Here is a 25193-nt window from a genome sequence, read left to right on the forward strand (position 1 = left end):
AAGAGCTTTCTGGCCACAACTGTTGCTGTAGCTTTGGGAAGATAGTGTGGTCCTTCCTCCTTGTTCAGAGAGCCAAGTACATCTTTTGGCAAATGGCTGCTGCTGTAGGGTGAATTATGTCCCCAGATAAATCTCTGTTCCTATGTAGGTTAGTGATGGATGAGACCAAATTGCCTTGGTCTGATATTATTTTCCCTCTGCCCGTCACCGTTTGATGGATGGCACTGCAACTCTCTTTTCCTTAACAGTATCTATGCCTTGCAAAGCAATTGACTCCAGGAGAGTTCGTGTTTGGGGGATGTCACACGGGGATCACAGATATTAATGTGACTCTTGCTAGCTTCTGTTCCATTCAGCCCTTTATGAAACTTTGGCTAGATGGTACATCACTTGGTCCTGACAAATGATCTGATTAAGGGAACTTCCACTGGTTTTATTTAAAAGAGAAGCATTTCAGCCAACAATTGGCTCCAGATACTGCCAGACCCCTCTTCATTTAGTTCAGGAAGTGGTGTCCTCCTACAGAAGGGGCCCCAAAGCCACATTCCCTTCTGGGCGATCTTTCAGGGCCACATGACAGTGGTGGGCAGGGGCAGAGGCAAAAGTGGATGAAGCAAGAAATATAATTTTTACCTATGTACATTCGGCTACTTTCCATACACCCACACTCTATTCACCATCCAGACATGGAATAATCGTTATCGGACACATTCCAGCCTTGCAAAAACACTCATGGAGGGTGCAAAGGCCAGTGAGGTGTGTGGTCTGGGGAAAGAAGGTGTGACTGGGAGGGGGTATTGCCTAGGGAGATTCCCAAGGCCCTGACAGAGAGGGCTAGAGGGTCACAACTGGCCTCTGGGCCTGAGGTTCTCCACCCTGTCTTAAGACAAACCACTGTGAGTAAAGCTATGACTGAAGCTTGTTTACTTGGAAGAAAGCGCCTTCTTCTTCACACCCTCCAACATTCCTCATGAAAAATAGGGACATTCCATTCTAAAACATATAGAATGTCCCTGTTTTCATGCAGTAGTGTTTCAGTACAGCGTATAGTCCAATCATATGCAATGCATATGGACTTAGTAGTAAGTCTGAACGCCTTACCTCTAAGTAACTACATATTGCATCCTTATTTCAGCAAGTATTCTTGAGATTGCAGCCCCAGGTTTCCTCTAAAGCCACATATCACACATTTAGGCGTTATCCACAGTTTCCTTTCCCCCCAAGCTTTCCAGGCATGATCCATACTTTCAAGCAAATGGCAATTCGTGGAAAACCCGAATTGCCATTTGTTGTACTTCAGCTTTAAAGAGTGGTTACAGATAGGTAGCCGTGTTGGTCTGCCATAGTCAAAACAAAATAAAAGAAAAAAAATTCCTTCCAGTAGCACCTTAAAGACCAACTAAATTAGTTCTAGGTATGAGCTTTCGTGTGCATGCACACTTCTTCAGATACACTGAAACAGAAGTCACCAGACCCTTCTATATAGTGAGAAGGTGGGGAGGGGTATTACTCAGAAGGGTGGTGGGAATGGGTGCATGCACACGAAAGCTCATACCTAGAACTAACTTAGTTGGTCTTTAAGGTGCTACTGGAAGGAATTTTTTTTTCTTTTATTTTGTTTTAAAGAGTGGGATTTTACAGGGAAAGCTCCAGGGGGTGGGGCGGGGGAGTAAGTGTGGACAAGCCCTTAAACAAGTTAATGGTCATTTTATGTCTATTTGTTAGCAATTATCAAGCTTCCTGTGCAAAACTACGATACCCTGAATACCCTGAAAAGAGAAGATAGTTATTTAATGATATGATTTTGTATGGATGTGCCCTGTTTGGCTACTGAATTAGAAAGATACTGAAGATGCATATCCATACATGAGCATGGTATGGATAAGCTGAGATACAAAAGTAACAATAATCTAAAAATTGCATGGAGCCGGCTTTTGAGTTGTTAATTCTTTGAGACTTGGGGGCTCTGGAGTGACTATCTGGTTGATGGAATAGAATACAGACTGTATTGGTGACAACACACACCAGATGGTGCTATTTGCTTCAGTTTGCAATTTGTGTGGGTATGTATATATAATATATACATATTTAATGTGGTGACAATTACTAGAATTTCAGACTGATTTGGTCTAAGCCATTTAGTCCCTGGAATCACCATGGACAGCATGAAACCCCTCTGTGCTGCTTGGCCTTGTAAAATACCTTGACTGAGACCAGGACGATCAAGAGCCCATACAGCCAGCAAGTTCAGGAGGCAGAGCCCAAAGAAAACGCTCTGTTCATTGAAGCTGAGTACAGCTGTTGCTTACAAGTCACCTCCCACCTCTGAAACCAACAACATACATAGGCTATAAGTGATTTCAAGCCAGTACAGATCAACCTCACACACCAAGGATGGGGAACCAGTGGCCATGTGGGTGTCATTGGAATAGAACAGCTCTCACCATCCCTGACTATTGGCCATGCTGACGGGCACTGATGGGAACTGGAGGGCCACACAGGTTGCTCACTGTTGTAATACACAATCCACACCAGTATGTCACAAACACAAAGCAAGAACTAAAAGTGCATAACTCACTTTTCTCATTGCGTTGTCTTTAATTGATACATACCGTACTTTCCAGGGACAAAGGAAATTGCCTAATTCTGATGTAAGCCATTGTGATGCCCTTCAGACATTGTTGGACAACAACTCCCATCAGCCACCAGCTAAAGAACGAAAGGAGTTTTAGTCCAACATTGTTCCAAGCATTTAGAAAGAGCAGTGTTTCTAGAGGAACTGAGGGCAAAGCACTGAGGAGAGATAAAAGCAGCTGAAGGGGTGTAATCTTCAGCAGGGAAATGGTGCCAGGGGGAAGGGTTAAGCGTCTATCTTCCTGCGTCAATTTCCTTCTTCAAACTGAGTGTATTAAGAATGAAACAGCAAGTCACAGAGCTACAGAGTTCTGCCACAAGGGTGGCCCAAACCGGGTACTCTGGGAAATTTCTTCCCAGAAGAGGTAGAAACTGAGGCAGATTCTAAGCATTCTGACTAGATGACCCAACTCTACAATTCTAGGATCGTGGAATGATGATTTTTCCAGTGATTATTTCTGCAAAGCGAAACAGGAAATAGCTCTAGCTATTTGGGATTGCCTTTGCAGGTTTCATACAATGGTTGCTGTTCCCTCTTCATCCCCTATACACATCTGCTGGTATATCTGGGAATAAGAAAAGCTGAAATCAAGATTATAAGTGTCTGACGTGTCAGCATGCTAGTCACCCACAAAAACACTTCAGAAAACCAATGTCTGAAGGCAACATCCCTAGTCCTCTGGTTCTAAGCCTCGGAACGCAATATTCTTAGAGATAACATTGTCTCTGCGCTTCATTCCCAATCCACCCTGTTATATACCTCATTCATGACTTCTTACTGTTGAACTATTGGATCATGGAGGTGGCCTGCCCATCTGGTTTGTGGCTTCCTACCTCTTCCCACTCCTGCACAGCAACTAGGCTTCTTATTGAGGTATTTTGAGGGGGTTGGTGGATCCTAACTCACTGCATCTGCTATTGAGGATTTAAGAATGATATCCACAATAAACAGATGCAATGATTTAGGGCATATGGCTAGGTGTGAGTGCAATTGCCTTTTCCATTTAATCCTGTCAGTCTCATTAAACACTCTCTGTATAGTAGCAGGAAAGAACTCTTGCAAAGTGTTTCTTGGGCATTGCTGAAATCCTGGATTAAGGATAGTACATGAATAATGGATTTGGATGATATGTGTGCCTGCTTATTGCTAGCACATTAGCAGATGCTTGGCATTTACTTGTGTATTGCTTCGCTCACCCCTTCTGAAATGAATATTTTACAAAAACTTTTGATCATTTGTTAAACGTGCTGTTTGCAGCTTTGCTTATACAGATTTCTAGCTGGATTCCAGTGGGAGAACCTGATTTATTCCTTGGCTGTTCTAACCTAATAGCCAGCTACAGGTCGCCATCTCTTCTGCCCTGCTCAGCCACCTTTCAGTAAATGCACTGGCCTTGTATACAAAGTATGATTGGTCACTTGTTCCAGGAATGACAGTGGACATGACTGCATGGGGATTTTGCAGGTAGAATTGTCAGCGTTTTCCTAACAGAGGTGCTTTGCATTTAACAGGTACACGAACGGCAGAAACTCAATAGGTGTGGTTTTTCCTGCTAGAGAGATTGATTTTCTGCCTTCTGTACAAGTGTTAAAGGCAGGGCACACCTGCTACTTTTACTTCCTATCTCCCCCACCTCTCTCTAAAAAAAAATCACTGCTGGCAAACCTTACAAGGGAGTAATTAGAATTGGTGGCTATGTCCACCCCCCCCTGAATTTTCTGTGTTATTTTTTATCATGAGGGTAGCTAGGGCTTAATTTGAGAAACTGCACACAAAGCAAGACTAAGGAAACTGGGGGACTTCCGGGTTAGCGCCTCCGGTAATGGCTGAATTCCTCTGATCGGGAGGAATTTGCCTCGTGGAAATCTGGTCTGGCCGCCACGGCGAAGGCGGAGACCCACTAGAAATCACAGGCTGGTGAAGCCTGTGAACGTGGGATTTGGCTGGCACCTTTTGCGCCTCCCCTACTCGTGGGGAAACCCGGTTTCGGGGATCCGGAGCCACGTGGGGTGAGCGGCGCGGTGCTTCAAATTGACTGCTTCTTCCACGGAGCGAAGACGCATAGCTGTTGCCGGAGAGCGCTGACTTTTTCCTGTGGACAATTTGATCTTAAAGCAACTACCCGTGAGTAGAGCGGAGAATTGGATTTTTAAACGTCTTAATTTGGTGCCGAAACGGGGAGGTCTAAAACAGGAAGTCCACCTTCCCCTTTTGTAAATAGATTGAAGCAATGAGGATGCAAGCTGAAGTCTTGGAAAGCCTATTGTAAAGGACTAAATTTTCATCAGTAAAAAATACTAAATCCCCCTTGGTGGCAGGAGAAGAGGGGGGAAAGTTTTGGACTGAGATGCAACAATAGCAGCAAGGATACTCGTTGCGAAGCATTGGAAAACCCAAGATCTACCCACACTGGAAGAATGGCAGATGCAACTGATAGACTATATGGAACTGGCTGAGATGACTGGCAGAATTCGAGACCTGGGAGAGGAGACGGTGGAAGAAGATTGGAAGAAATTTAAGGACTATTTGCAAAAATATTGTAAACTGTATGAATGTTAAGGAGGATGCTTGATCACAAACAACTTGGCACCATTGAATTAGATAAACTGAACTATGAAGATAAGCTAAATTTAGGAAAAAATCAACTTTTAGATAATGATTAGGCTAAATTAAAAAGTTTTAAAAAGTTAAATGAATATATCTAAAATTTAAGATATAACATTGGAAAATTAGATAAGGTGGGGACAAGGTGATAAATTGCTGAATTAATTTTTATATTTTGGAATGTAGGAGAGGGAGATGTGAGGAAGTCCAAAAAGGATAAGAAAATATGTTATGAAATGTGATGTTTTTTGTATGTTTTGTTTATTATGTTATAATTTTTTTAAAAAAAACTATTAATAAATATTATATATAAAAAAAATAAAAGAGGCAAAAAAAAAAGAAGAAAGTTTTGGACTGAGTATATCTGCAGGAGAGAGTGAACAGAGTTAATATACCATCGCTCCGATCCTGGAAACGGGCTGCCAACAGGATTGACCATGATTAGAACCTTCACTGACAGTTAGTTAAATAAGAGGAATACATTGTTTCCATTGTCTCCATCTGCGTTTAAAAAGGAGTAAAAGTAACAGAAAATTGAAACTAACTTTACTGTTTGAATTGAGTTTAAAAGGACTAATACAAATAGAAACTGTTTCCCTCAAGAGGAACTGTTTCCCTCTAGAGGAAGCCTTTGAAACTGTCACAAGAGTTGAGCTGGGGGAATTTCCAGCTGCAAGATAAAAACCTGTGAGATTCTTGGGACCTTGAATCGGTTAAGAATGTTGACAGAAGAGGCCTTAGTGGTTGTATTATGTAAGATAAGTGACTCATTGGAACAACTTCATAAAAAGGTGGATGTGGTAACTACCAAAATTGACAATTTGGGACAAAAAGTGAACACCAATATAGAAACTATTCAGAAACTGACACAGGAATCTACTTTGACATGGCAAACTGCGGAGAAGGCTAGGGAGAAAGTTATTGCCGTTGAACCTAAAGTAACACAATTGGAGAGAGAGAGAGAGAGTCCCAGCCTTACAGATGCAATTTGATGACCATAAGTTGATGCCTGCTATGATTGAATTTAAAGAAAATCAGATTTTGAGGATCAGAGCCCTACCTGAACTGGAGAAGGAAAGTTTGATAGATTTCCTCACACAGGAATTTGATGACTTTTGGGACCAGGACTTGGGTCAAGAAGAGATTAAAACTGTGAGGGCTTTCAGACTTGGAAGAGGAGGGAAAAAAGAGAAGAACAAAATAAGAGACTGTTGGAACTACCAGAGGAACTTAGAAGAACAACAGTCAAGAGTGGAAATTTTGAAAGACGTCCTGAAATACCTTTTGGATCTTAAATTTAACTACGGAGATTTGGTCACCCTGTCGAGAAGGAATAAAATCATTTTTAGGTGGGAGTTTTCCCGAGATCTACTCTTTAGCCTCAAAGGAAGGAAAAAGAAAATAAGATCAGTGGAAGACAAAGTAAAGTTCATGTATAAATATGAAGAAGACTCACAGAAGGGACTTGGAAAAGAGTTAAGAGCATCGGACAGAAGATCACCGGGTTGATGGACTATAGGGAATTGGCGGATATGACTGGCAGAATCCGGGACCAGGGAGAAGAGTCAGTGGAAGAAGATTGGAAAAAGTTTAAAGACTATTTATAAAAATATTGTAAAATTAATGAGTGTTATAAAAATGTTGGAAAGGAGCTATATGGCTTTAGTAGAAATGTTACAAGGAATTAAGTACAAATAGATTATTAGAGTATTAAAGGGAAAATAAGGTTAAAATATGTTAAGACAATTATATATTAAAGGAAAAAATAAGGTTAGAATATGTTAAGATAAATTACAGGACAGAAAACAGAGGAAGATGGAAAGGAATTGCTGAAACAGTTAATTAAAGTGGAATACAAAAAGGGAGGTGTGAGGAGGTCGTTGAAACAAGTAAATGAAAGTTAAAATATTGAACTTATTAGATGTGTTTTAAATTGTGTTTGTTTGGTTTTGTTAATTTAATGTTTTGGGGTTGGCGTTGTGTGGTGTTTTTATTTTTGTATTGTATTGTTTTGTTTTGTTTAACTCTTTTTTTTCTTTCTTTTGTAGTCTTTAAAATGTTAATAAATATTTTTTTTTTTTTAAAAAAACAAAACTAAGGAAACTGCACAAAAATACAGCCATGAATAAAACAACTCATGTTTTAAAGCAAACTTCATGTTGGAAGTTGGCATAAGCAGTTGTGACAAAGCGGCTGCCAAGTGGCAAGCTAGAAAAGTTTCTGAGCATGTTTCCCAGTACGTTTCCAAGCACAATTCAAAGTGTTGGTGCTGACCTTTAAAGCCCTAAACAGCCTTGGCCCAGTATACCTGAAGGAGCGTCTCCACCCCCATCGTTCAGCCCAGACACTGAGGTCCAGCGCTGAGGGCCTTCTGGCAGTTCCCTCACTGTGAGAACTAAAGTTACAGGAAACCAGGCTGAGCGCCTTCTCAGTAGTGGCACCCACCCTGTGGAACGCCCTCCCATCAGATGCCAAGGAAATAAACAACTATCTGACTTTTATAGGACATCTGAAGGCAGCCCTGTATAGGGAAGCTTTTCAATGTTTAACGTTATGTTTTTATATATGTTGAAAGCTGCCCAAAGTGGCTGGGGCAAGACAGTCAGATGAGTGGGATACAAATTAACAACAACAACAACAACAACAACAACAACAACAACAACAACAGAAAAGGGGTCTGTACCTTTAAGCACTACAATCAATGATCATTTCTGGTTGATGTATCCCATCAACACCTTTGTCATGCTTAGCAAGTTCCATCCCTATGATATCCTGAAATGCAAGCTTTGTCTGCATTTTTACACCAGTAAGCTGTTTCTCACCCAGGGGAATACTCCAAGCATTTAGTAACATTTAGCATTCAGTAATTTCTAACATTCACTAACTTCTTAGAATTATGTATGCTTTTGCACCCCCAAACTCTGGTACCCCAAATATTTAACAATAGTGCTAGGAATGCTTGTGATTGTTTGTGTCTCAGCTCATTTAAATGGTGAATAATATTCCTGCTCATCATTTTGATGCAGTGTTACCACTGAGCAGTACGGAAGTGATCAAATTATGTGTGTTTATTATTTTATCTTCTCCTTTAGTTATGAGTTTAATAAAGGTTTCCGTTGTTGCTGAAGCAGATCTTACCCTTTTCCTGAATCATGGGCCCATATTCTAGCTAAATTGAAGCATGTATCAACAACAAGGCAAGAGGGGAAGTGTTTGAGGAGGACTGGGCTGTGTCAGTGTTTGTAAAAAGCAAAAAAAAAGAAGGAAAGGGTTCTGACCTCCCTTTGTCTCCTCAGTCTTCTTGTCGGCACAAAAAGAGTCCACGAGAATATCCATATATATATACAACTTGGTGCAGGCCGCTGAGTCATGCTGACCCAGCTTTATTCGCATTAAAGAAACAGCGGCCATTTTAGCCGTGACACCCCTTCTGTTTCTTAAATGCGAAAAACCCCAACAGAAATGATACATACATACAATACATACATACACTATATACATAAACCCAGTTTTGTCATCAATTCATTATGGCATGTTGCTGGCAAATGCTTGGTAAACAAATCAGCAATATTATCTTGTGATTGACAATACTCCAGTTTGATTACCCCATTCTGTACACAATCTCTCACATTCGCATGACGGATAGCAATATGTTTTGATGCGGATTTCATTATTTCCGAGCTCGCTAATGCAATGCATGATTGGCTATCTTCATACACTTGGATAGGCAAATCAACTTTACAATCTAGATCTTTTAGTATCTGTATAAACCACATGATTTCGTTGCATGCTAGCGATAGGCTCCCATATTCTGCCTCACAGGATGAGGTGGCAACAAATCCTTGTTTCTTTGACCTCCATCCAATTATGGAATTGGCAAACGTCATAACCATTCCACCTGTAGATTTTCTAGTAGCTACACAGCTTCCCCAGTCCGCATCAACAAATACTTCTAGTTTTTCATCTTGTGTACTAGATATCTTTAAACATACATTTAATGTCCCCTTTAGATATCTGATAAGCCTTTTCAAAGCACACCAATCAGCAGTACTGGGTTTAGATACACGTTGGCTCAGAACATTTGTAGCACATGCAATGTCTGGCCTTGACCACTGGCTTAAATACAACAGTGATCCTATTTTTGAGTGATACAACTCAGGCTGATCAAATTCATCATCACACACTGTCTTTGGGAAATCTGGTGTCATGGGAGTCTGAACTGGCTTGCAGTTTTCCATGCCAAACTGCTCTATCAAATGAAGAATTTTCTCTTTCTGACTCAATAGGAAGCTTCCATCTGCTTCCTGCCTTACTTCTACTCCCAAATAATTGCTTACAGGCCCTAAGACTTTAAGCTTAAACCTCTTTTCCAGGTGACTTGTGAGCTTCTGGATCTCATCTGTGGAACTCCCTGCCACTTTGTTTGAGACCGTAAACAGCTTTTTTCAAATGCCAGACTGCACCATTCCCTTCTTCAAACCCAGGGGGTTGTCTCATTAACACTTCATGATCTAAATTTGCATGCAGATATGCAGCATCAACATCAAAATGGTGCACTTCTAGTTGTCTTACAGCAGCAATGGAAAGCATTAAACGAAAAGTTTCACTCTTTACAGTGGGAGAAAACACTTCATCATAACTCTCCCCTTTAATCTGAGTGAACCCTCTGGCTACTAATCTGGCTCGAAAACGTGGTTCCCCAGATGCAAGGGTTTTCCTTTTGTAAACCCACTTGCATGACACCACTCTGCCACCAGGTGGCGGCATTATGACCTCAAACACTTTGTTACGTTTAAAAGAGTCCATTTCTTCTTTCATGGCTTGTTCCCACAAAGCACGTTCCCCATGGAGTAAGTCTAAGACTTCATTATAACTTTGTGGTTCCACACAACTCATATTGCATACTCTCACTCCTCCTAGGGTCAAACGTTGAGGTACACCCTTGTTTGAACGCTGGGAGCGCCTAGGCACAACTACTACTTCTTCCCCCCTTATCTCTGGCTCTTCTTCCTCTTCCTCTAGAGAAGTATTATCTATTGCCACATCTTTTGGGGAAATCTGTGCCTCCTCCTCATCCTGCTCCTGTGTTGCCAATGGCTGAGAAGAAGCCTCTTCTCTTACTTGCAGGGGCAGTAGGCAATCTGGGTTGGCATGGATCGCAGTCCATCTGTCCTGGTCAGCGAAGTCTGCACTTCGTGACAGAACCACTCGTCCTGGGCGTAAATTGATATGCCACCCTTTGCCATAGGACTGATATCCCACAAACCACAGTTTCTGCGCTCTAGCGCCCCCTTTCTGGCACTGAGCTTTGGGGATATTTACATGTGCCCAAGAACCCCAGTTATGGAGCATTTTCCACTCTGGTTCTTTCCCAAACAACACACAATATGGAATATCTTTTATAGAGCTAGACCAGGTTCTGTTAATCAAAAAGTTCGCTGTCAGAAAAGCCTCGCCCCACAGCCTATGGTTGTGACCCAATCCTGCATCCACTAGCAGGCAGTCCTTTACTGACTGTATTACAGCCCCACGTCTTTCACACAGACCATTTTCAGCAGGGCTATAAGGGTTAGTCAAACGGTGAGTGATCCCCTTAGGTCGCAACCATGCCCCAAATTGTTTGTTCAGAAATTCTCCGCCCCTATCTGTTTGCAGCTGCACAACAGGCCGAGCGAATAGCTTTTCAGCTTGGGCAACCCATTCTCTGAATGTGGGGAAACACTTAGATTTCTGCTTTAACAAAAACAAGCAACTGAAATGTGATTTATCATCAATTACCAGAAAAGCATATCTGGCTTCAGTCTTCTGCGGAAAAGGGCCTATCACGCCACAATGGACAAGTTCTAAAACCTCTTTAGATACTCTGTCACTTTTAGAAGCCACAGGCTTCCTCTTAGATTTGGCCATTTTACATACATTGCAATCTAGGAAACAGTTACAGCTATTTACTTTTAGGTTCTTGCACACCTTTTGCATCTCTGAAAGCACACGGAAATTGGCGTGACCCAGTTTTCTGTGCAGTTCATGTACACACCCCTTATGAACTGGCAAATTATCCTGAACCACCTGGGCTGCTTTAACAGGCTTGTCCTGCATTACATATAACCCATTTTCCAACTTTGCATGGCCACATACCTGAGTTCCATTCTTTATCAGACAGCCATCCTGTGTGAACTTAACACTATACCCTGCATTAATCAAACAGCTTACAGACAGTAAACAATAGTCCAAACTGCTGACAAACAGAGTGTCTGGTAGAGTAGTGTTCAAGCACTGTAGGAAACATGTTCCCTGGCCGTCAATCTTGCTTCTACGACCATCAGCAAGATAGAGTGAGTCTTTTCCATTGGCTGGCTTCCCCAGGGTCTTAAAGTCCTCCCGACTGTTGCAGATAATCCTGCTGCTCCCAGAGTCCAGCAACCATGTTCCTCGAGGTATCTTCCTTTCCTCTCGAGAAAATGCAGAAACAAACTGAGCAGAACGCGTGTTCTTCTTCCCTGAAGAGAACCCCTTCTGCTTATGTTTCTGCGTCGATTGCTGTCTCTGCTCCACGTCGTCTTGTGGAAGTCTCACCCTGCATTGAAGTTGGAGATGCCCGGGTTGGTTGCATCTATAGCACCTCCTCACCGCCATGGCCAAGTCCAAACCTTGACGTTGCTCCATTGGCAGATTCTGCTGCTGGCCCCCTCGGCTGTAACTCCTCCGCTCTTGGAGTTCAGCCTGTCTATCTGACCTTCTTTCTGCTTCTTCGGTCAATCTTCCAACCACATACTCAAGGGTCAGATCTCGGGGGCGCATACTCTCCATGCTGTTAACCACAGGCAACCAGCTTTCAGGCAAACTTGAAAGGATAATGTAGGTTTGGTCAGTGTCATCATAACGCTTACCTCTCTGCTGTAGTTGAAGAAACAGAGATTTCAGCGTTTGAAGATGAGTTGCCAAACTCTCACCTTCTTTCATAACAGTCCTGAACAGCCTTCTGGTCAGAGAAATTATAGTTCCAGCAGTTTCTCTGACATGCATTGCCCTTAATAAATTCCAGCACTCAAACGCTGTGCTGGCATTTGCTACATGCAATAACTGAGAGTTGCTCAAATACAGCATAATTTGGGCACGAGCCCTTTCATCCAGCCGTTTTTTCTCAGCAGAGTCCCGTTTCAAAACCTCAGTTTCAACACAGTCCCATAGTCCATCTCTCCTTAACAACTGCTGCATTTTAATTGACCAACTCAGCCAGTTTCTTTCTGAGAGAAGTTAAAAAGGGATGCCTCCCCCAATATTTACAACTTGGGAAGACTGGAAATCTGCCATCTCTGCTGGTGCTTGCTGAGCCCCTTCTGTGGGGCCTCCAGAAATCTCTCCTGACTCTCTCTTTAGAGTCCGACTGGACAGTCCTGGCTGGCACTCACCGGCTTCTAGCTGCTGCCTCTGTTGACCCTCAGGTCCCACCCGGCTCTGCAACTGGTGTAGCCGCTCTGTGAGTCGCCTACTGTGGTCCTCTAGCAGTTCAAACTGTTCCAGTAGCCGACGCTGAGTGCTTTCCTGATCCTCAGATCCTAGCTGCTCCAGCGTCACTGCAGACAGTTACAGCTTGCCACCAAGTGCTCCAACGCACAGCCACTGGCTCCATACACCACCAGGACTCACCAGCTCCCTGCTGAGATACTGTCAGTCGTTTTGCACTCTGCACATGCTCAGAAACACTGGGCCCATAACCTGGCAGTGTTTGTAAAAAGCAAAAAAAGAAGGAAAGGGTTCTGACCTCCCTTTGTCTCCTCAGTCTCCTTGTCGACACAAAAAGAGTCCACGAGAATATCCTTGCAGAGTTTTATTCTTAAAAGTCTTTGTGCAAAACATGACTGAACAACTATACACACCAGCACCCACCCACCCACCCACCCACCCACCAACCAACCAACCAACCAACCAACCCAAACACCAGCCTCAGCAAACTAACATTTCTCACTCTATATATACAACTTGGTGCAGGCCGCTGAGTCATGCTGACCCAGCTTTATTTGCATTAAAGAAACAGCGGCCATTTTAGCCGTGACAGGCTGAACCTACGAGAACAGCAGGACCAGGCCCTTGTCAAGAATTATCAGTAAGCGAGGCAGCCTTGTGGACTTCAAGCCAAAAGGGCAGCACCAGAACTGCAGGCATCTGCTTTTAAGTGGGACCAGGCTGTGATGGATGACCTTGCAGAGCCTGGTGAGTGCATAGTGGCTTCATTTTTTAAGACCTCATCTTTCCTCCTCTAACATTTATACTTAAGAATTTTAGGACACTTTTCAAAATATAAAAATTATAGGTTTCATTCTTTGTGCTACATTCACAGTAGTACTTGTAGTATGGCAGCCTGGTGCCGCATCGAATGTAGTGGATTAAAGGCATCTTGCTACAGGACATTTTTCTTCTTCTGCTTGTTCTAAGAAGAAATCAAGGTTGATGTGAAATAGAGAGGGGTATATTGGAAGGGGCAGCGCATGGCTTCAAATAAAAATCCTGTGGTCCTGGCATGGCCCTCAAGCGGACTTCGGACGAGATCCAGGACCCCCAGATTCCTTTAACGGAATACCCAGTTCCTCGAGGGGCAGGTGATGGCCGCACCTCCCCTCCCCACAATCCAACTGAGCCAATGCCTAACCGCCACCTTACAAGTTGTGACGATTTGCTAAGGGGTAGGTGAAAACCAAATGCCTAAAGCCAATCTCCCAAATGGAAAAATTCCTACCCAGCCCCTGTTCCAAAACAGGCGACCCAAACCAAAGCAAGGCCAGGAGACTCTAACTAAACTAGGGAGGGTGGACAGGTGTTCAACAGTGTGAAGCAAGTGCCTCTCCTTGACCACACCGCTGTTTTTAAAGCCCCTGGGATCACGCCACCCACTGGCTATTGGCTAAAATCGCCTGGTGTGATCCCAGGGGAATGGCCAGGACTTATTGCTCCTTTCCCCCCATTTTAACCCTATCAGGTGAGCTCTTGGTTCCCGCGCGCAACCAGGACCCTCTGTTATGAGGATCCCATTAACGTCACAGACACCATCCAATGACACTTGCACCACCCTATTTCATTCAGCGCTTGCTATAACAAAAGGCATCCTCGTGGAAAAATAGACACATTTTTATCCTGCACTGGAAAATAATGTCTGTACAGCATCACTGCAGCAAAAGCATTTCTTCGAGGGAAGTGCCACCATTTTGCATTTGCTGCAGAAAAAGCCACAATGGCAGTGGTTTCTGGAAACCATACGGTTCATCGGAAGACTTGCAGTTTTCTTACTGAGAAGATCAGTAAAGGGGAACCAACTTTCCTGGCACACAGCTTGCCCATTGCTACTGAAGTGCTGCAAGCATGCTCTCTCTTCACACCAGCGATGTCCAACAGGCCCTGGCCAAGACTCTCCTTGAGCGCAACATGTGCCCCAGAATCCTCTACAATATGCAGTGGCAGAAAAAGCTTTGCTCCCAGATTGCCTTCCTTGCCTCTGAGCCCCACCACTCTTGGCAGGTCTTGACTTCTTTTATCACACTCTTGGGGTTGCACTTGGTGAAATTCAGTATCAAAAAAGGTACACACTCCTTTCTTTGCTTAAATTTTGTCCTTTGGTTCAAACCAAACACTTCAAATAATCCCAGTTAGCAAGCAGCCCATGTCCATTAGTCTTTGAGAGGTGTATTTAAAGGCTGGCTGGCTAATGTGGTGAAATTCATTCTCCTAAAATATGAAACAGTGGCTATGAGTGAGAATTGTTTTTTTCTAATCTCTTCCGCTTTGTTTGAACAGCCGAGGCAGCAGCTCCTGGAAATTGAGCTCTTTGAGCTGCTGGAACTTTGATTAATGGAAAGCAATTTTCGGATATCTTTGCTAAACAGCCTAAACACCATACATGTGGGATATTCATGGAGGGCTTGAATGCAAAAGAACCTGCCACATGGCCCCTCTTGGTCCAATATCTCTGACATCCCCTTAGTTATGGGTTTCAGTGTTTAATTGTAGCCCTCCTGCTCCCAAGGTTTTCTATTTTGTGAAGCAGTGTAGTTGCTCAGTCAGGCAAAGGTCAACTCTTTTATGTGGGTGTGAAAAACCAGGTAAATCTTATGTGTTGAATGAATTGTGCATTATGCAGGCAACTGGATGTGAAGGCTGGGATGGAGCAGTATTAATACTACTATTACTTCAAGCAGGAGAGGGCTTGAAGTTGGGTTAGCATCTGGTTAGAGGCCCTATTCACAATACAGTCGTATCTTGGTTCTCGAGAATACTCGTATGTTTTGGCGACTGAAGGCCAAAAACCCGGAGGTCAGTGTTCCAGTTTTCAAATGTTTTTTGGAAGCCGAACATCTGACGTGGCTTCTGATTGAGTGCAGGAAGCTCCTGCAGCCAACCAGAAGCCGCACCCTGATTTTCAAACGGCGAATGGTTCCGGGAGACAAACGGACTCCTGGAGTGGATTAAGTTCAACAACCAAGGTATGACTGTACCATGTTAACAGTCATGGCTTCCCCCCCAAGAATCCTGGGAACCACAGTATTTTAAGGGTGCTGGGAACTAGCTCTGTGAGGGATCTCCTAACAACTCCTAGTATATTTGTATGGTTTGAATTTGCTAACAAATCCACTATAGTAAGATGTATTGTTGTTCTACTTAAATTATAGCAATCATGTCTAAATTTGCATCAATTCAAATTAGCATATGCAATTCTTATGCAAATCAGCATCATATTTCTCTCTCTCTCTCTCTTTAAAGAAAACACTTGTGAAGCAAAGTGTTCATTTCTTAGACCTAGTTTGTCACAACTAGGTTGCCAGGTCCAGTTGCCTGGTCAGTTCCTCCCACATCCCCAAAGAGAAATCCATGCTTCATTCCATGAGGAAAATAGAACTGTCAGGCTACAAACTGTACCTCTTCTGAAGGCCCGGTGAGCCCTGGAGCACTAATTGAAATCAGAAAGGTTGAGCATCTATCATTCATGAGATATCCCTCCAGATAATTCCAGGACTGCCGAGGACTTGATGCTTAGAGGAAGCAGATTGCATATACCTGTGGTGTGCAGGAGATTTCTTCTCCAGAGCGCCTTTGTGTTTTTTACTAGACTAACACTAAATGTCACTCAAGGCCCTGTACACACTTCAGTTAAGCAGCATGGGAGGGAAGCAAGTCAAATGGCTGTTCCACATGGGGGCCCCGTGATCAGGATGGATTAACATCTAAGTGGCTTCATGGAACAAGACACATTTCTATAATTTCCATATTTCTAGCTATAACTTTTAATGGTTTCATCTAAGGAGGACACAAAGCTCTCTCACTTGCTGTGGTGGGCAGGTCTCCAAGTGACCTGCCATAATAGCAACTCAATCCCAGTCCTACCATTAGGCAGGTTGAGACAGCTTACCTCAGGGAGGCATAGGTAGTTCTGTCTTGGCAATCCACAGGTGGAGAACCTATGGCCCTCCAGAAGTTCTTGGGCTATAATTCATAGCATCACAGTTTATTTGCCATCAATGGGAGTTGGAATCCAACATCATCATCTATTTCTCTAGCCTTGCTAAAGAGTAACGCCGTAAGTCTTTACTGAACCTTGAATATCATGGCTCAAAAAGCTCAAATTATTGCCACATATTGTGAGAAACAGCTATAGTTAATAGATGGGTTCAACTTCCAGAATAAACCATGGGAATTGTGGGATATGGTTTGGGATTCATATTATGATAACTGCTGGGGCAACTCTTTCACTCCGGCTAAACCATTTGCTTCTTTGCTTGAAATCTAGCTGCTCCGAAAAGTGTTTTTCCTACAGCAGCCAACTCTCTCTTGTTTCAGGAAACAATGGATAAAATTTTGCTGCAGAAGGACTCGTGTTCATGAAATAGTGCTTCAGTTTATGCTAAAAGGTTATTTACTCATAGTACACAACTCAAGCAACTTTGCTAGAGGGCTGCTTGTGATTTAAATGTCATGACTAAAGCAAAACCCTGACTCACAGATACTATGAGCGGGAAGCAACGTTTGCTAGATGTGTTCTTTTTGAAGTGTTTATTAAAAGTAACTGAGAGAACTCAGGAAAGGGAGTCTACTCCTCTCCTGTTGTTGTGGTGGGATTATGGTTGCCAGGTTGCAACCCAGAGAACTGCACTGTAAAATTCCCCGATGAGGCAAAAGTCAAGGCATCTATAGCTGCTCCCACCCTTCATTCCCCACATCTGTCTGCTGTCTGCCATCTCCCACCTGATGTCCAGCACATCTAGAGTTCTGCTCATTACAGTAGACAGGAGAGGGCAGGTGACAAGTACCTGGGGAGGTGGGAGAAGCCACGAATGTCTCATCTTCTGCCACACTGAAGAATTTAAATAATGTGTTGCTCTGGGTTGTAACTAGGGAAGTCTTGCCCAGTTTGGAAGGCTGGATCACAGTGAGACCCTTGTATGCTCCATTCAGATAGTTAGCAATAGATATTTACAAATATTTGGAAATTTGGTGAATATTCAAGTGTCACAATTCAGTTGTTGTTGTTGTTTTAATGAAAATGTTCCAGGCAAAATTTGAACTTGCATTTTGAATGGGAAGATTTTATTCTCAAAATTCAAGTGCTTTAGAATTATTCGTGACTTTTAGTTATTCTGATCTGAGAAGGTCTCAACTGTGCATCTCATTAATCTCATAAGAATGGTAATGTGTCCTTGACAGGTTGACCAGGGGAGGAGCTGTAGCTCAGAGACAGAGTGTCTGCTTTGGTTGCTTGGTGGCAGGTCTAACTTCCCTGGTTCAACTCCCGACATCTCCAGTTGAAAATGAGATGGCAGATGATGTGACAAACCTCTGATCGAGAAGCCTGGTAGGACCGACCCTATTATTAGGCAAAGTGAGGTGTCTGCCTCAGACAGCTGGTTGGGAGGGTCATGAACAGGCAGCAAACTGTTCTTTTATTTATTGTTGTTGTATTTTTGGTGCCGGGTGTGGGAGAAGTGCTTGTGGGATTTTATATTATTTCTTTTCATTTCAGTTTTTATAAATGGGTCTACATTCAAAGAATTATGTGAGTGTGGTGTACAAAAACAGGATATAAAACATAATCACAAAAATGCTAAGAACATGTGTCAACAAGAATTACTCTAAAAGCTGCGGAAATAAAATGGACTAATTTGGCAAGGCTTTGGGAAAAACAGAAGTTTCCAACGAAGGCCAAAGACGTAATAATATTGGGACTTGCTTCACTTCTAGGGGAAGGAATTCCAGAGAACTAGTGCCATGACGATAAAACTACATGCTTGGATTCTCCAGGTGCTAAAAACATGACTGGCATCAGGTCGGTTCTATGCACTTTTACTGGCATCAATGCAGCATTTGCAGGTCTGCCTCAGACAGCAAAAAGAGACAATACCAGACTGGGTGGAGGAATAGTCTTATCTGCTGTAAGGCAACTTTATATGTTGCATCGCACATTTTCTTTCAAATGCAGCCAGAAATGAAATACATTGCATATTATCAATCAAATGCAATTGGATAAAATATCTCTACATTTCAGCTATCAAATACTATCTTATGTTAACTAAAGTTCTTATCAAATGCAATATACAAAGTGGTTTCAAAATGATTCTTCTGGTAGTCCTTTGTTCTTTTGAAGCTTATCGTTCTTCAGCAAAAACAATAACTAAGATACCATTTGCCGATTGCCATTGGTTTTTCTCTGCAACGCACAGCCAACCTCAAGTTGCAGTGGTGAGGTTTAATATTACCTAACAGGGAGTGATGTGCATTCTGGAACCTGCCCCGGAATCCTCTGCAATGTGCAGAGGGCAAGTGGCAGCAGCTCAGCGGTAGAGCGCATGCTTTGCATACAAAATTTCCCATGTTCAATCCTTGGTTTTGTTGTTGTTTAGTCGTTTAGTCCTGTCCGACTCTTTATGACCTCATGGACCAGAGCACGCCAAGCACTCCTGTCTTCCACTGCCTCCCGCAGTTTGGACAAACTCATGCTGGTAGCTTCGAAAACACTGTCCAACCATCTCACCCTCTGTCATCCCATTCTCCTTGTGCTCTCAATCTTTCCCATCAGGGTCTTTTCCAGGGAGTCTTCTCTTCTCATGAGGTGGCCAAAGTATTGGAGCCTCAGCTTCACGATCTGTCCTTCTAGTGAGCACTCAGGGCTGATTTCCTTCAGAATGGATACGTTTGATCTTCTTGCAGTCCATGGGACTCTCAAGAGTCTCCTCCAGCACCATAATTCAAAAGCATCAATTCTTTGGCGATCAGCCTTCTTTATGGTCCAGCTCTCACTTCCATACATCACTACTGGGAAAACCATAGCTTTTACTATACGGACCTTTGTTGGCAAGGTGATGACTCTGCTTTTTAAGAGGCTGTCTAGGTTTGTCATTGCTTTTCTCCCAAGAAGCAGGCGTCTTTTAATTTCGTGACTGCTGTTACCATCTGCAGTGATCATGGAGCCCAAGAAAGTAAAATCTCTCACTGCCTCCATTTCTTCCCCTTCTATTTGCCAGGAGGTGCTGGCCCCAGTGGCCATGATCTTCGTGGTTTTTTTATGTTGAGCTTCAGACCATATTTTGTGCTCTTCTCTTTCACCCTTATGAAGAGGTCTTTAATTCCTCCTCACTTTCTGCCATCAAGGTTGTGTCATCTGCATATCTGAGGTTATTGATATTTCTTCCAGCAATCTTAATTCCTGGCTTGGGATTCATCCAGCCCAACCTTTCACATGATGAATTCTGTATATAAGTTAAATAAACAGGGAGACAATATACAGCCTTGTCATACTACCTTTCCCAGGTAGATCAGAGAAAGATCAGTGTGAGTAGTACTGAGCTAGATGGACCAATGCTTAGATTTGGTCTAGAGCAGCTTCCTATCTGCAGGGGGGTCTGTGTGGCAGACATACAAGTTATTTGTCAGCCATTGGTGTGGAAAGTGTTCCTTGAAGGTAGAGAGTTTGAAAGGCCCTGTTTATAGGCAATAGTATATCAGCAATCCCTTCTGTCAAGTACTAAACACTATTGCTTGTCAGCTAACAAATGCTGCAATATATCTAGATCATTAGGGCCAGCACCATTTGCAACTAGTTGCACCGAGTTACATATTTGAAATTTCGCACACAACTTTTGTTTTAGGCCCATTATGTAACCTTCCCAACCCACCCTTGAGTGTTGTCTTGTCTCTAGTTCCATTATAAATGCGGAGGTGGTAGAATTAGATAAATGAGAGGTGACGGCAATCAAAAGGAGTAGGAACATGGAGGATTTTATAGCCATTAAATAATATTTTATTACTATGTTCTCCTAAGAAGATAGCCTTCTGAGAACACTGAATAAAAATGAGAATGCTGAAAACAGAATAACTGAATGAGCGGATGCAAAATATCAAAGACAAATGCTTATGAGAAAAAGCCTTGATTAACAAATTGGTTGCACAGCATACCTCTCTGGGAGGTATAAATTTTCCTCTTGGCTGTAAAGGTTTGATTGTATGCTAGGGAGGACATGAAGACAGAATGTGTTTTTGCAATATAAGTCTGAGGGTTGAAAATTGTCTGAAGAAGAACTCCCATCCAGGACTTGTAAATACAAAGGAGCACTGGCTGTGTACACATTAACCAGTTTATAGCACAAAAATGTAGTTTTTCCTCAATCCAGATTTGTTCATGTTCAGCCTCAACATGCTACTTTTAATCTAGATTAATTCTAGCTCCTGCCATCAGAAGGGTAGATGTGGTTTGCTGATACACGTTTGAAAGTCCAGCCCCTGATTAGGCTGTTCATGTCATTTGGCCCTATTAAAATTCTTCTTCTTCTTTTAGTTTTGGCCCAGTCCTCCATTCTTTTAAGGTCACCTTGAATCCTGATTCTGTCTTCTGCAGCATTGGCTACCCCTCCCAGTTTGGTGTCACTGGCAAATTGGATGAGCACCCCCTTCATTCAAGTCATTTATAAAGATGTTGTACAACGGGCCCAGGACAGAACCCATGACAGCACCCCACTTGTCATTTCCCCCCAAGATGAGAAGGAACCATTAGTGAGCACTCTTTGGGTTTGAAAGAGCCTCAACTAGGTGGTTGGTTGGCTGTTATAATTTATGTAATGTTGTTAGCCTGGTTTTTCTTTACACCATTTCCCTCTAAGTCACACATTTCTCCACCTGTGAGGTCTGCAGCTACCCACACTTTCACAACATTGCAGCAGATCTAGAGTATTCATTCAAAGTCATCAATACCATATCCAAAATGGACTCCACTAGAAATAAACTTGGACAATCTGCTCTCTCGGGATAACAGGAAGAAAGAACCAAATGCGCGCGTGCGCTCGCGCACGCACACACACATACACGCACACACAGAGAGATATTTTGTATCCCTATTGACTTTCAAATGTACTTAAAAGTATCTGCTGAGCTTGCCCTCCCAGTATCAATACTCAAAGAAATGTGTGAAGTCCTTATTTCTTCCTAGTTTAATGAATCCTCAATACTGGTGGGAGGGAGCTTTTATAATGCCACAGTTCTTTTTAGCACTATCCCAGCACTCCTGATAAAAATATATTGCTTCTTTTTACTACTTGAGCCTTAGGATTAGTTTGCAAAGAATGTTTGAAGAGTGGGAGAGAAAGAGGTAATTGTGTAATTTTTGCATAGTAAAGATTGTGTATTACTTTAACTCTGGACTGCAAAGGTGGGCCTGGAGAAGGAAGATCTGTATTTAAGGCAGCGATATGGGCCACTTGCTCTAATGGAATAAGCTCTCTTGAGTTTTCTTTTTTTTAATAAATATTTATTAAAGTTTCCAAATTAATACAAAAAACAAACAAAAAACAAAATTACACAAAAAATGACAAAAATACAAAAATACAAAATTAAAAAACAATTAAAACAAATATAATTTCCATTTCTTATTTCCATCAACTTGTTTCCCAGACCTCCTCTCACCTTCCCCTTTTGTATTCCAGTTCAAATTCTTAACTCAGCAAATCCTTATTGTAACTTATTATAACTTATTATAACTTATTACTCAACCTTTATATTACAGCTGGTAACCACTTAATTTCTATCCAACATCCCTCTAATGTCCATTGATTTTACAATGCTGCTGTAGATAGTCTTTAAATTTCTTCCAGTCTTCTTCCGCCAATTCTTTTCCCTGGTCTCGGATTCTGCCGGTCATTTCTGCTAGTCCCATATAGTCTATCACCTTCATCTGCCATTCCTCCAGAGTGGGTAAATCTTGTGTCTTCCAATACTTAGCGATGAGTATTCTTGCTGCTGTTGTTGCATACATAAAAAAAGTTCTATCTTTCTTTGACACCAATTGGCCGACCATGCCCAAAAGAAGGGCCTCTGGTATATTTAAATGCCTTTTTCAGTTCATTATAGATCATTTTCCAGAAAGCCTTAATCTTTGGGCACGTCCACCAAAGGTGAAAGAATGTACCTTCAGTCTCTTTACACTTCCAACATTTATTATCGGGCAAGTGATAAATTTTTGCGAGCTTGACTGGGGTCATGTACCACCTATAAATCATTTTCATAATATTCTCTCTTAAGGCATTACATGCCGTAAATTTCATACCGGTGGTCCATAACTGTTCCCAGTCAGCAAACATAATATTATGTCCAACATCCTGTGCCAATTTAATCATAGCAACTCTCTTGAGTTGTCAACTAATCAGTTTTCCCCCTACCCTCTTCTGATATAGCTAGAAGGAGGAGATTGGAACCATCTGCTTCCTAGTTCAAGCAAGCCACAGTTTGCTGTTATTTCTGAGCCAGGCCACACTGGTTAGTTTAAACCAGGAATCATCAAATATTTTGGACCTCTGACTGCATTTTCAAACAAGAGAAACTATAAAGAGCACCATGCATAGGCAGCAACAACACACTTGGATGGCCACACACACTCTCCCTTGCTAGAAACTAGGCTTGAAAGAAGTGCTTTAACTTTTTTTCAAACTTGATATTGTGGGGGGAGGGTGATCTTCCTGGAGAGTGTGGAGGCAAGAATTAACCTTCTAGTTTAGTCAACAAAAGGCTCTTCAAAGCTATCTTCTGTAGATGGAAGGAACCCTGCAGGCACTTATACCTGCCATTATCAAGTTGGTGACCATGGTTTAAACAAGCCATTATCATCCTGTGGTTTCCAATCCAATCCTTGTTTCAAGAAATCACAGTGTTGCAACTAACCACAGTTCTTGGTTTGGCTATAGAACTGTAGTTAGCTTAAACCAGGAAGTGGATGTTTTCCACCTCTTTCCGTTTGACCACACTTGAGGAAAAGGAGAGATGAACCCAAGAGCCAAGGAAACTTGTTCCTAGAAAGCTAAACTATTGCTTATTGTACTGTCTGAACAAGGCTACAGAGTTGTGCTTAGAATTTTTGTTTGGGCTAGAGAACAGAAACTGTGGTTTGGTGGACTGCAAGAAGAAGCAAGGAGAAGTTAAATCTGATTTGCGCTTTGCTTGAAGGGAGCTGCTGCTGCTGACAGAACTGGATAATTTTTGCTATCACTTTGTCCTATCCTGTTTTTATTCTCCTTGCTTTGTGTAATGATCTCTTGCTTCAAAAGAAGCTGGAAATAATTTGAAGATGAATATTTAATGATCCAAGCTAACTTTGTGGGGAAATATTGCCAGCTTTGTATTATATGATCATTTATTGATTTTCTAGTGCTAGCAATGTAGCGTTAGTGCAAGGGGCCAAGACCCTGCCGGAGGTCCTTACAATTCATATGGGTAAATCGGGGTAAACATTCCCAGCTTTGTATTGCCTTGTCATTTCTTCTCCCCGCCCTCCACCCCCTGATTTCTTTTAACTTTCCAGCACTCATTAAAAGTCATAGCTCTTTACTTTGGAATATATTTCCCCCATGTCAATGCAGCTTTCTCTTCACTTGTGCTACTCAAGCATGTTGCGATGCCACATATATCAAGGAGCAGCAAACACCTTTGTTATTTATGGTTGGCTTTAATTTTCATTTGCTTTTTCCTCTTATACTTTGGCATAATTATGTATCATTTTTATGAGGCTGTATAAAATGTATAAGCCTCTCCGGACAGTTTTATTGCCCAGTCTCTTAAATCAAAGTGCTTGGCTATGATCCCTTATGGGAACTATGTAAGTAAGAAATTAAGCCAAAGTGACCCAGAAGGGCATTGTAAATTATAATGCCTAATGAAAGGCCACTTTAACATGTCACAGAGCTGTCCCAAATTCATCTTACCTAGTTAGGTTCTGAGCAGCTCTGGGCTAATGATGTCGCCCTGTCCTCCAGGTACCCCATTTTCAGCCAGGACTGCCACATGTACATCTCAGATTAGTGCTCTCCAACTAATGATGACTCTTAATCAATCCTTTCTAATGCTGCTTCATTGAGTCCTAATTTAGACTTCTGCCATCTTGTTGCTAGCATGTGGCACACAAGTGTCAGGATGAGAACACCGTGGCCCTGAAAACTCATCCAGGCAGTAATCTAAGAAAAGTTGGCAGCTCACATATCCTCCAAACGCTGAATGGGGCCCCCTCCGTGTCTTTGATATCTGCCTCTAAATGAAGGAATAAGAGCCTCTTAAATGAAGACAAACTGTCTCCCAATTGAAGATCTAATTAGTTCACTGGAACAGGAAGAGTGTGTATAATTTAGTAAGCTACAGCATCTGTCATCTGGTTCTTGCAGAATCCTCTCCTTGGGCCACATTGCCCTTAATAACCCACTGTAGGAGTCCAAGTACTTGGACTTATTTTGGGAAGCAACCTTGCCACTGTTTACACAGGTTACCAGCGCAGGAATGCCAAAGCACATAATAGCACTCCTTGGGAAAACCTGATTCCATCATAAATGGTAGAGTCAGCTGATAAGTCCATCATAAAGCCAATGCCTGGTCCCTCAGGGTCTGAGGTCCACCTGGAGCCAAGACAACCTTAGCTAGAAAGTGGATTCTTGTTTTGAACATTGAT

This window comes from Podarcis cretensis (genome assembly GCF_951804945.1).
Source record: "Podarcis cretensis genome assembly, chromosome: 6".
In the NCBI taxonomy this organism is placed as follows: Eukaryota; Metazoa; Chordata; class Lepidosauria; order Squamata; family Lacertidae; genus Podarcis; species Podarcis cretensis.